Source organism: Pseudonaja textilis, chromosome 7 (assembly GCF_049901715.1).
Source record: "Pseudonaja textilis isolate UNSWEBS1 chromosome 7, rPseTex1.2, whole genome shotgun sequence".
In the NCBI taxonomy this organism is placed as follows: Eukaryota; Metazoa; Chordata; class Lepidosauria; order Squamata; family Elapidae; genus Pseudonaja; species Pseudonaja textilis.
Window position 1 is genome coordinate 58,287,546 of NC_141996.1, and position 13,487 is coordinate 58,301,032.

General features: G+C 38.0%; 1 protein-coding gene across 9 annotated transcripts in view; it reads left to right on the forward strand.

Moving 5' to 3' along the window:
• Window positions 1–13,487, forward strand: part of BCOR (BCL6 corepressor) — a 94,523-nt gene that overhangs the window by 63,448 nt on the left and 17,588 nt on the right. The gene's annotated exons all lie outside the window — the stretch shown is intronic.

A 13,487-nucleotide genomic window follows, 5' to 3' on the forward strand; every position in this document is an offset into this window, starting at 1 on the left:
CAAAAGCAAAAAATCATTTATTATTATTATTATTATTATTATTATTATTATTATTATTATTATTATTATTATTATTATTATTTTGTTGTTCCTTCAAGTCTGTGTTGACTCCTAGTAACTGCCTGGACAAGCTCCTGAGTTTTTCATGGCTAGATCCAGAAGTGGTTTGCTATTGCATTCTTCTTATGGTTGAGAGAGAGAATGACTGGCACAAGCTCAGACAGCTAAGGTGGGACTAGAATTCACTATCTCCAGGTTTTTAGCTTGAGGTCTTAACCACTGCATCAAACTGGTCCTTATTACTCCCTTAAATACTAATAAAAATACAAAGTTTAGACAACAGTAAAATTCAGTTTTTACTAATCATAAGGAAACAGGTAGTAAAGATGTTTTCTCATAATAGATTTTTTAAAGTTTTTAGATCATTCCTCTTCCATTACTATTCACTAAACTTCATATTTTGTTATCCAAAGTTCACCTTTTCTAAAGCAGTTTAGTTGTGTTTATTTTTTAAAAGTTCTGTAATAATGATGGGTATGTTCTTTGAGTTCTTCTGTTTGAATGTTTTATCACTTATCCCCTTATCTGGTAACTCAGCTCTAAATTAGCATGTCTAAAAGCCAAAAGCCTTGCAAGTATTGACATTTGAATAGAACTTACAAAGATTTCAGGAAAAAAACAACCATTTAAAATAACTTCTGAGGAGAAGTTGTCACCTCATTGATTCTGTAAAGACATTTTGAATATTTCTTCCTTCCATTAGCTAAGCAAAGAAAGAAAATGATAACGTACCTCCTCATTGTAAGATATTTTTTTAAATCAAGCAGTCAGACCTTTATTTTAATAAGATCACTTTATTCAAGCCATAGATTTTTTTTGTAGCATGTGGTAAAATCATGCTCAAAAAAATAAATTTTCTTCATTCATTTCACCTTTTTTTAATTCCTTGAATTAATGTGAAAAATTTCTATCATGAATTTCTTTTACTAAGGATGTTACTGTTAAATCTATGGGGATTATTTGTATGGTCAGACACTGAAGTTAATCCTGTAATAAGTGGCAGATTCTGTTGTAGTTTATCTTTATCTGCCCTTCTTAATGTACAGAGAGCAGCCAGTGAATTAAAAACAGATTGTACCCTTTCTGTATGATTCTGCTATTTTTCATTGTTTGTTGTGCTATATTTCCCCCCAATCTAGACTAGTCAAATCCATAGTATTATACACCACATATCCATACAGATGTACAGATTCTTTCCATATTCAAAGCTACCCTTGAAGTGGAATTAGAAGTTAAAACAGAGACAAAATATATCAGTGCAGACAGTTATGGAGGCCCCTCAGGTGGCACATATGACATCACTGTCATGTGAGCTACACTGGCTGCCAGTTTGTTTCTGGGTCCAATTCAAGATGTTGGCTATTACCTTTAAATTCCTTTATGGCATGGGTCCAGGGTATCTGGGGAACCATCTCACCCTAATGGAAATTCACCTCACTTGTTCAGATGTGTCTGTTTTTGGATTCTGTTGGCCAAAGAATTTCAGGTGATGGGATCCAGGAAAAGGGCCTTTTTTGCTGTGGCCCTTAGCCTCTGGAATATTCTCCTGTTGTAGGTAAGGTATATGCCCCACACTCCTGGCCTCTGGAAGAGCCTTAAAATATGGCTCTACTGCTTGACCTGGGACCCTTGACAGGTATCTACTATGCTGGGGGTGGCTGATGGGGTAAGAGAAGATTCTAACTCTTGGGTCTCTCATCAATTTCGTTTTTAATATTTAATTTCTCTATTCAATTTTTTCCAATTTTAATTTTTTTAAAAGCACTTTTAATTTTTTTATTTATATTGTAAGCTGCCAGAATTACTGTATCAGTGAGATGGGCTGCATAGAAATGTAATAAAGAAACAAAATAATAAAATAAAATAATGCTTAGACATACTGTGTTTCACTGAAATGAAAACCTTTCTGGATAATAAGCCCAATCGGGTTTTTGAATGCATGCGCTATAATAAGCCCCCCCCCCCTGAAAATAAGCCCATCCCCCCAAAAAATATTAAAACGCATGTGCAGTTGGTCCTCCATGTGCCTCACTTCTCCCCCGCTCCACCCTGCCCCACCTGCCATCCCCAAATTGCATCCATAAAGGGGGCGGGTGGCTAAGCAAGGGGCAAGAAGCCCTGCCATGCCCGGCGATGGGGGGAGAAGTCGTTCTTGCCATCTTACCTGACTTCCAGGTCCATTGAGTTTTTCGCCATTGTGTGCATGGAAACAACCTTTGTACTGTAAAAAAAAAAAACCCACGAGTTTGAGGAGTTAATTGATTGAACTTGCGAGAAAGTTTTTTTTTTTTATGATACAATTTGTTTCCCTGAGATGAGAAATGCGATAGAGCTAGAAGCCAGGTAAGACAGCAAGAGATTTCTTCTCCCCCCGCCTCGCCAGGCATGACAGGGCTTCCTGCCCCTTGCTTAACCACCCACCCCCTTTATGGATGCAATTTGTGTGTGGCAGATGGGGAGGGGAGGAGTGGGGCAGGGGAGAAGCAAGATGCATGGAGCGAGACAGGGCTTCTCTTCTCCTCTTCTCCCCTCCCCCCCCCCAAACAGGATTCTGCTTCTGTTTTTGGCTGCACGCAAGGAAAGCACAGACTTCTTACTTGGATGGCTTTTGAAGAAGATTAGATAAATTGATGAAAAATATGGGTAGAACTTGCCACCAGATTGTATGACTATATATATTGCTACAGTGACATTACTTGCTGGAGATCACAAGCCTGGGGTGCTATTCTGACTGTGTCCATGTCCTCAAGTATCTCCTTGATTTCTTTTTGGTTATATGGTGCTGGACAGGATGTAAATGTGGATGCACACAATAGGAACATGTTTTCCTATCAAACCTATTAACAAACCTCTCATGAAAATTAAGTAATCATATGAGATACAAATATTTGCATGTGTGCACTTTCCTATGCGTATATTCAGTTAAAACATTTAAAACATGCTTAGCACCATTATTGTATGTATGCCATGCTTCCCCACTCCCAAATTAACGCCAATTTCATTGAATCCATTAAAAATTATCATAAATTTATCAAAGACTTAAGATTACATTGAGAGATCAGGTGGCAATGCTAAAATGTTTTAGAAACAGTAGCTAAACCAGGAATTATTATTGCCAAAATTATTTTTGTCCTATTAAGTGCATTTAATATTAACTTTGCCAAAACAGAGTTCAGACATATTGCCTTCCATAGATCATGATAATTCTATTTCAGCTAATTCAGGCTAATTTGCAGCCTATTTCCAGGATCTTAATCTGTATCTTCTACTGTGGCAACACCTATAGATTCTATGTTTGATCTATACTACCGTGTTTTCCTGAAAATAAGACCAGAATGTTTCCTTCATACCTTCCTTGCAGAATTAGGCCAGTAATTTCTTTTAACAACCAGTTCTCCAAACTGCTTAGGATCTTAACAACCGGTTCTAGAGAATAGGTGTGAACTGGTAGAATCCCACCCCTGATACTGTTTTATTTTACAGAGTAAACTTTCATAAGATGAAAACATTCAGCTCCTTCTGAACAAGTAGCAGAGGGAAAAGTAGAATGATTGGATTTCTTTCTTGTTAGTTACTACAGGAATTTCCCCTGCCCCTGCTGTATCTTTGATTAAAAGTACATAATTATATTTCTGGTAGAGAATTTGTCAATCTCTTACCCATTTCTTGATTGAGGAAGGGAATCCAGAGTTTGTGCATCTTCAACAAATGCCTATCAATCATGTATCTGACAATCTTCAGGGAAAGGGAGTCTTTCTTGCATTGTTGACTGCTCTTACTATTAAAAACCTCAATCAATTGTTCAGACTTGTCATTTGTAACCCAGATATGATACTAAAAACTAATTAGTAGTGTGCACTAGACAACCCTTACCTTAATGATATGCTTCTGTTTCTATAAATTGAGAAAGGCAATTCTAGATGGTAAGACAAGGAAGGAATTATTGAGTATTTCAAATAATCTTATGGATTGTCATCTATAATCAAAACAGAATTAGGGGCATAAAAGTTGATTTGCAACTCCAGCATTGGGCCTATATTGTATTTTGTGACATTTCTTCAGTATTATTTCCACTTAGCATCAGGGGTGGGATGCAAAATTTTTAACTATTGGTTCTGTGGGCGTAGCCAGGTGGTCATGTGACTGGGTGGACATGGTTTTTTATTTTTGCCTACTGGGCCTCGGAAGCCTCCTGGGAGCAAAAATGGGGCACAGGGGACCACGCAGTACACAGTTTTTTTGCCTCCTGGGCCTCATGGAAGCTTCCTGGGCGAAGCAGTACAACACCAAGATTTCCTGCTAGCTAATCTAAATCATGTGGCACAGCTGATGTTCAGAAAACAGCTAATTGGTGGGTGAAAAAAAGGAAATACTTGATGTTCGAAGTGAACTGGTTCGCTCCCAGCTGATCTTCGGAACTACCAGTTCGCCCGAACCGGCCCGAACTGGTAGAATCCCACCTCTGCTTAATTTTTAATTAAATTGCTAGTAGAAATACTTTTTTTCTGTTTTCTTGTGCTTATAGGATCTTAGTTACCGTGTGTTTCTGGTAATCTTCGAGAATGGGGAGATGGGTAAATGGGAAGCTAGAATTATACTTTTCTGCCTCATTAATTTTTTCTTCCCTCTTTTTGTTATGTGACTTCTCTGTATTCTATTGTTTTTGGTTGAATATTATTGTTTGTTACTTCACTTGTTCAACATTTCTATTTAAGACAGGAGTATACTGAAATGTTAATATACTTTTAGAGTTTTATTCTGCTGTATTCTGTTTCATGACAATATCCTAAACAGCTAATGTTTGTGAGAGAAATTATTAGCTGGCATGGATTTCTATGACTGGGTTTCACCAAATATATTGCAAGAAAAAAAATCACTTGACTCATTTAAACTATCTTATTTGTTAAATAGCTCATTCATTGAAAAATATAACTCTAAGCCAAGGGCACAATACTGGATACCTGGTTTAAATGACATTTGCACAGTTTATGAAGATAACAGTAAGTTGGAAAACATCTGAGTATGCACTATGTCTCTTCTTGATCTCTGAGTTACTATAGTGTTTGCAAAAGAGATTGGGCAATGAGTGCTATAGAATAAACTGAATGCCTGCAGCAGCTGAGAGAAAACGCAGTTTTGTAGGCTTTAGGATGAGTGAAGGTACTGCCTAGAAGAGACAATCACTTTCAAGAGTGATGTGATTTCTGCAGGCAGGGAGAAAAGAAGAGATTAAAACTGACTCTCAGGTTCCATAATCTTAAGGATAGATCTCACAAAGTCTTCCCTTGGAAGGAGGAAAATGAACACAGCAGGGTCTTTCATCAGCATTTGTTCTATGTTTAGGTAGAGCTGGTATATGTACCTTGTAGTACTGATGTATTCAGAACTAAACCAGGAAAATCTGTTTTTGTTTAAAGATGGGGATTTGGGCATATACAACTGGAGTTATACAGATTTGTTCTATGAGTCTTTTATTGGAGGAGGCATAACTGGAATGGCTAAATGCCTTGTTTTTCTTCTATTCCTTTCAACATTGATAACAATATTAGATTTGTTTATTTATTTACAAGTAAGGTTTCCAAGATGATTCAATTCTAAGGAACCAGACAGCTTATAGAATTAATACCAAAAGGTATAAAACAACAGGAAGAAGAGAGGGAAATGTTTGTTATTCCAGTAGAACGAAACACACAAAGCAATCAATAAAATCCCACATGTAGAGAATCTATGTCCCATTGGTAACCCACAGTTTGGGGGAAAAGTCATATTCAAAGCATTTTTAAAAGAAAGCAGGCTGAGCCATTTAAATCTCTGGAGTCTAGTGTTCCAGAGGGCAGGCGCTGCAACAGAGATGGCACACCTGGGTCCCATTAGATAACATTATTTAATGGGATCCAGAGTTTGTTGCAAGGTGGATTTGATTTAAATCGAGTTGATTTAAATCATTTTAATCACCAGTTAAAAGGCTTGATTTAAATCAACTCGATTTACACCATAATTTTAAAAGAGCAACTGTTATCTCTGTCCTGCATCGGCTCCTCCTCTGACCCACTGTTGATTCACCAACAGTGACAGATCTCTAGAGTGATACTGCCATTCAACTGGGGGGAAGGGGGGGAACCCCAAATGTAATCCTTTCTTATTACCACTGACAACTGCTATTTTATAACTTTTAAACTGGTGCCTAAGCGCCCTGAGATTTTATCACCTTTGGGGGAATGTACAAGGGTGAAGGGCCATGTGGGTGATTTCACTCTGAAAGCTGGCAAAAGATGACCCTGGGAATGCCTGCTTATCTGGTTTTCAGGACGGCCATTATAATAACATCTCCACACCTGTGGACTGGCTGGATCCACATTGGACTGGAGGAAGTGGTTTCTAATGCCTTATTTCTAACGGTATTGCCTGGGAGGATTTAGTCTGCTTTGCTGTTGTTCTGCTATCACTTCTGCTCAATAAAAGGTTCCTTTTGAAATACTAAGTTTCAAGAGCTTTTTTGAGTGAGAAGGAGAGGCAGGACCTTACATAAAGCAGACTTTGCAAAAATGGTCAACCCAGAGAAGTGAATTTTGCTGTACCATGGGGACCCTTCAAATCATGTCTGAACAAAGCAGCAAGCAGGGAGAAGCCAAATGCTGAGAAGGAACACTTACCACCACCCAGCTGGATGCCTGCTCTCTGTACCCTGTTGGACAGGCTTAGGCAACCCTGAAAGATCACAAAAAGCCCCATTGGTTGATTGGGATTGGGAAGAAGGACAGCTGGGATGGGAGAACCAGAGGTGTCACCCTCACCCATGGCAGCTGAAAGCCGGGTTAAAAACTGGAACTGGAAACCCTCTCTGACCTGAAGGAAGTGACCAATGAACCACTGAGGGAGGATAGATTGAAGAGACACATAACCCGGTTGGTGTTGGAGACCCTGGAAAATCTCAACATCCGAGGGAAGCCAGATATCAGTAAAGAGGTGCCAAAATGGCAGCAGCTGCTGATGAGACAAGGGCTGTCACACACACTCCCAGGAACAGCAGACTAAGCCGATGCCACTGCTACAGTGGTGGGACCAGCGAACTCCCCTTGAGCAGCGCGAGCATTGGCGATTGTTCTGGGGAAGCCCTGAGTCCTGCATCTGGAAGGAAAGACCCCCCACTCCAGGGTGAAATTTGATGGAGACCCACAACAACTGGGATTCTTCATGGCACACGTGTCATGTATATGCAGGAGTGTGAGTGTGATTTCCAAACCCAAGGGGCCTGAGTTCAAGTCGTTACTCTAAGCCCTAGAAGGAGCTGCTGCCAAGTAACTGCACAATGCCAATGGTTCAGAGCAGAGGAACTTCCAACTGTTTTATGATGGCTCTGCAATGCCAATTTGTAGAACCCCTTGCTGATCGTAAAGCCTGTGGCTGTATCAAAGTCTTGAAGCAGGGACAGCAGCCAGTGGCAGTGTACACTGAAGAATTCCGGGACCTTGAGTGACACATAGACTGGCCAGAGGACATCTTGGTAAGCTGTTTCAAGGATTAGCTGAGTGATGACCTGTACAATGCCTGTGTGGCCTGGGGTGCACCGAACTGTCTACACAAATGGTATCTCACAGCAGAAGAAGCCAAGATTGATATGGCAAGGAACCAGTACCAAGCGGGACGAGTGTGGAAAAGATCCCCACTCCAAGAGAAGTGGGAGTCATTCAATCTACAAGCTGCGTTCACACCAAAACCATCAGCCTGTTTCAAGTGTGGAAAAGAGGGGCACCAAGCTGCAGAATGCCGTTTGAAAACACCTGCCCAAAAGCCGGAATGCCTGTCGGGGGGAAGCCCATGAAGCCAAGCTAGCATGGGAAGGAAACTGCCCTACAGATCAGAGAAGCCATTGAGTTTCAGAATCCCTCCTTTGGGGGTGAAACTCTGGCACCCCAGCAGGAGGGACCAAGTTTGTTTGGGAGCGACCCAGAAGATGAACCGCTGGTAAGCAACCTAATTGAACCGCTTCTCCTTCCCCTGAGACTGTTCATACCCAGCAGAGGTAGGGAAATAAAAATCTCTGTATTACTGACTCAGGGTGCACCCACTGCTTAATCAGCTGGACCCTGGTGGGGAAATTGGGGATTAATTTAAGAAAACTGAAAAACCCCATTTTTTGTCAATTAGATGGATCAGTAGCAGGGAGGGGGGGACCAGCTACCTTTGCCATGGAGCCCTTACAAATAGGCATGGGGAGCCACGAAGAGACACTTATGTTCATAGTGGCACCTGGCATGGAATGGCCATTAGTCCTGGGACTTGCATGGCTGAAAAAGTGGAAACTCAGAATAAATTGAAAGCAAGGCACAGTGAGATTTCAGTTACATGTCACTTTTGCAGAAAATCCAAAGAAAGAGACTGGGGAGGTGGAGCACTGAGAACCAGCAATGCCTGGTTGGCCATGTCGACCCAGAGTATACCTAAACACTACAGAGACCTGGCTGAGAAGAAGCCTCTGATGAGCTCCTCCCCCACTGCTCTACTGACTGTGTGACTGAAATTCTACCTGGCGCCAAACTCCCTAAGCTGAAGATGTATAGCATGTTCCCTAGGGAGCTGACAGTACTGAGGGAATTCATTGACAAGAACCTCTGGAGCCGTGATGGTGAACCTATGGCACGCGTGCCACAGGTGGCATGCAGAGCCATTTGAGCTGCAAGCAAATTTACCTCACTGCGCATGTGCGCGCCTCACAGCTGATTTTTGGCTGGTTTGAGGCCTTTTTTGGCCTCCCAAAGGCTTGAGGAGGGCTTCTTCCGGCTTCTACGAGCTTTGTAGACCAAAATCTAGCCCTGTTTCATCACTTCCTGTTTTTCCCATTAGTCTATTCAAACCAGAAGTCACCTCTTATCTCAGACCACAGGCTCCTACACCACCTGTCACCATCATTTTCGAAGGTGAACAACACTTTGAAATCAAAGAAATTCTTGACTCTAGGATCCATTGTGGGAAAGCTCAATACCTAGTGGCCTGGAAACATTTACCTTCATCCCAAAACGAATGGGTAGCTAAAAAGCACATTAGAGCCCCTACACTACTGAAAAAATTTCACTCCCAATACCCCACCAAACCTTACTAACATGCTGTAATGGTCTTTTTCTATCTTTCTACAGGTGGATCTCTCCTTTTTCTAAGGGAGGCAGCATGTCAGATCCCTAGAGTGATACTGCCATTCAACTGGGGAAAGGGGGGAAACCCCAAATGTAATCCTTACTACCTCTGACAACTGCTATTTTATAACCTTTATCCTGGCGCCTAAGCACCCTGAGATTTTATCACCTATTGGGGAATGTACAAGGGGGAAGGGTCATGTGGGTTGTTTCACTCTGAAAGCCGGCAGAAGATGACCTTGGAATTCCTTCTTATCTGGTTCTCAGGACAGCTGTTACAATAACATCTCCACACCTGTAGATTAGCTGAATCCATGTTGGTTTGGAGGGAGGGGTTTCTAATGCCTTATTATATAATACTATATTTCCTGAGGGGATTTAGAGTCTGCTTTGCTGTTGTTTTGCTATCACTTCTGCTCAATAAAAGGTTCCTTTTGAAATATTAAGTCTGAAGAGTTTTTAACTTTCTTTTTTTTAAAGTTTTTATTTTTAAGACAAACATATACAACCAAAACATAAAAACATAAAATCATCTTCCATTTTATATACATACAGTGTGTCAATTGGTTACAAATCTTTTGTGCTATCCTTTTGTAGTCATTACAGTTTATATCAATTTTCACAAACATATGCTTATATATTTATCAGTTATTAATCATCCATGACTAAACTATTTATTCTATCATTTTATACCATTTATTCCAAATTTTGTTTTAAAATTTATATTATACTTTCATCCAATGGTTATACATGTCTATATTATATTTTATAACAATCTATTAAACTTCTATTACAAAATTATCTAATCTATTACATTACTATGTCTTTTTGTCCAATCATTGATAAAACAAATCCCATATCATATAAAATTGTTTATCTTCTTGTTCTCTAATTTCAAATATCAATTTATTCATTTCAGCACAGTCCATAATTTTCTTAATAACTTCCTCCTCCATAGGTATTTTATTGTTTTTCCAATTCTTAGCAAATACAATTCTAGCCGCTGTTAGTACATTTACAATCAAATATTTCAGCTCTTCGTTGTATATTTCCAGTATAATTCCGAATAAAAAGATCTCTGGTTTAAAATTTATATGTTGTTTTATCATTTTTTCCAACCATGTGTGGATTTTAGTCCAATATTTTTTTGCGTCTGAGCATGTCCACCACATATAGTAATATGAACCAGGTATCTGATGACATTTCCAACATTTATCCGATTTGTTCTTAAACATTCTCGCGATTCTCGTCGTGAGCAGATGCTACCTGTAAAACATCTTATACAATTTTTCTTTATATGCACTTGACATTGTCATTTTATATTTTTGAGACCACAATTTTTGCTATTTCTCTAAATCAATCCCATATCCAAAATTTTTCCCCCAAGCAATCATCGTTTCTTTAACTTGTTCTTCTTCCAATTTAAATACTAAAGTTTTTTAATTACCTTTTCATCAGTACCCATCAAAATTTTATCTAAATCAGTCAACTTATCATAAATACCTTCTGTTTTAAAATCTTTATCAAATCTAGATTGTATTTGCAAATATGAAAACCAATTCATTTTTATGCCTTGTTCTTCCAACACTTGCATAGATTTAAGTTCACCCTTTTCCTTCAATATCTCACCATATCTAACTGTTTATTCCTTTTTATATGTTACTGGATAGGAAAAAGCTTCAATGGTAGATATCCATAATGGAATTTTAAAGTAATATTTTCTTTTTGTCTTCTCCCAGTTCAAAAACAGTGCCTCTCGAATTTAATGTCTTCTAAAATACCCCTGCGTTTTAGTTTCCATCCTAGCAGCAAGCCATGCCCTTTTAAAGTCAATAGTCTACTGTTCGTTAACGTTATCCATTCCTTTACTCACATCAAATTTGTCACCTGGTAATATAACTCCCAATTGGGCAAGTCAAACCCTCCTCTTATTCTTGCATTTGTAACAGTTTAAGTTTTATTCTTGCTTTCTTACCCCGCCAAATATATTTCAGCACAATTCTCTTTAAATCTTCAAAAAACTCTTTCCGAGTCAGATTGGAATTGTCTGGAATAGATATAAAATTCTAGGCAATACATTCATCTTAATTGTAGATATTCCCCAATCAATGATAATTGTAAATTTTCCCATTTTGTCAAATCAGTCGCAATCTGCTGTTTAAGATAACTGTCCTCCTTCAGTGTGCTACATCTTGGTGTAATGTATATCCCTAAATACTTAACCTTATTTGTGACTGTATTTCTAAAACTTCTTCCAACTTTTTCTTTCGTCTTGCTAACGTGTTCTTTGTTGATATCTTTGTTTTATCTTTATTTTCAAACCTGCTACTTTTCCATATTCTTCTATCTTTTCTATTAATTTAGGTGCTGTTTCCAATGGATCCTCTAATATAAATACTAGGTTATCTGCAAAAGCTTGCAATTTATACTCTTCCTTTTTGATTTTCATTCCTTTTATTTCTTTTTCTTCTCTAATATTCCGATTCAACACTTCCAATGTTAACACAAACAGCAGAGGCGACAGTGGGCAACCTTGTCTTGTCCTTTTCTCATATCTATAGATTCTGTTAATTCTCCATTTACTTTGCAGTTTGTTCATAGTATATCGTTTCAATGGTTTGGATAAATTTTTTACCAAAGCCCATTTGTATCAATTGCAGTAAGTTGAATGGCCAACTCACATTTTCAAAGGCTTTTTGTGCATCTAAAAACATCAAGGCCATTTGCTTTTCCAGATGTGCCTCATAGTATTCCAAAATGTCCAGAATTATTCTCACGTTGTCTTTGATTTGTCTCTTTGGCAGGAATCCATTTTGGCCAACACGGATAAAGTTATTTAAGTATCTTTTCAGTCTTTCTGCCAAAATTGAAGCAAAGATTTTATAATCTGAGTTTAATAGGGATATAGGTCTATAATTTTTAACTTGCTGCAGGTCTATATCCTCCTTCGGTATAAGTGTAATATATGCTTCTGATCATGTTTTGAGTATTCTTTTCTTTAACATATCTTCATTCATAACTTCTAATAGATGAAGATTCAATATTTCCTGAAAGGTCTTGTAAAATTCTGCTGGCAATTCATCTGGGCCTGGTGCTTTTCCAACATTCTGTTTTTTTAAAGCTTCTGTTAGTTCCATCATCGTTATGTTCCCTTTTAGCATTGTTTCAATGTCTTTGGGTATCTGAGGTAAGTTCGCTTTCTGTAAGTATTGCTTAACTTTTTCTTCTTGAATATTCTCTTGAAAATACAGTTTTCCATAGTAACCTTGTATATTTTTTTTCTTCTCCTCATTTCTTCATTTATTAATTGACTAATCCTTCTTGATTCTCTTTCCTTTCTCAATTTATAGGCTAGCCATCTGCCTGGTTTGTTTGCATCTTCAAAGTAATTCTGTTTAGTATTTTTAATTTTTTGTGCTAGTTCCTCTTTTTTCATTAGTCCCATTTTATGTTTAATTATATCCATTTTATTTTTAACGTCTTTTTTCATGGGGACTTCTGTAATTCTTTTTCCAGTCTTTTATAGTCATCCTCCAATGTTTTAAAAGTCTTTTTCTGCTTTGTATTTCTTTTCCTTGTATAGTCTATTATCAAGCCTCTTGTGTAGGCCTTCATCGTGTTCCAGAGATTCTGTAAAGATGTATCCTCTTTTCTATTTTCTTTTTAAAAAAGAAAACCAGTTATTTCTCTATTTTCTGTTTAAAGTCTTTTTCCTTTAGTATCATATTATTTAAAGTCCATCTAGATCTCCTCTTATGTTCTTTCCAAGTAACTGTCACTGGATTATGGTCTGCCCAGGTGCTTGTTTCTATTTCAATTTCTTGTATGTTGGCAAGTAATTCTGCTGACATCCATATCATGTCTATTCTAGACCATGATGCATGCCTGTTTGAATAAAAAGTATATTGCTTACTTTCCACATTTCTCTCTCTCCATGCATCTTTTAAATTTAATTCTTCTATCATTCAAAAGAAAGATTTTGATAATATCTTTGTAGCTTTCTTTGTTGATTTCTGTGTTTTATAGTCCAACCGATAATTAATTATTCCATTAAGGTCTCCCATCATACAAATATTAACATAGTCCAATTCAATTATTTTCATATGTAATTTCCTGTAGAATTCTTCCTGGTTATCATTTGGAGCATAAATTGCAATTAAAAGTATTTGTACATTATTGTCCATTATTTCTACCATCAAAATCCTTCCATCATCATCTGTATAAATTAGTTCTGCCAAAATTGTATCTCTAATATATAAGAGCACGCCTCTTTTTTTAAAATTGTGTCAATGACCT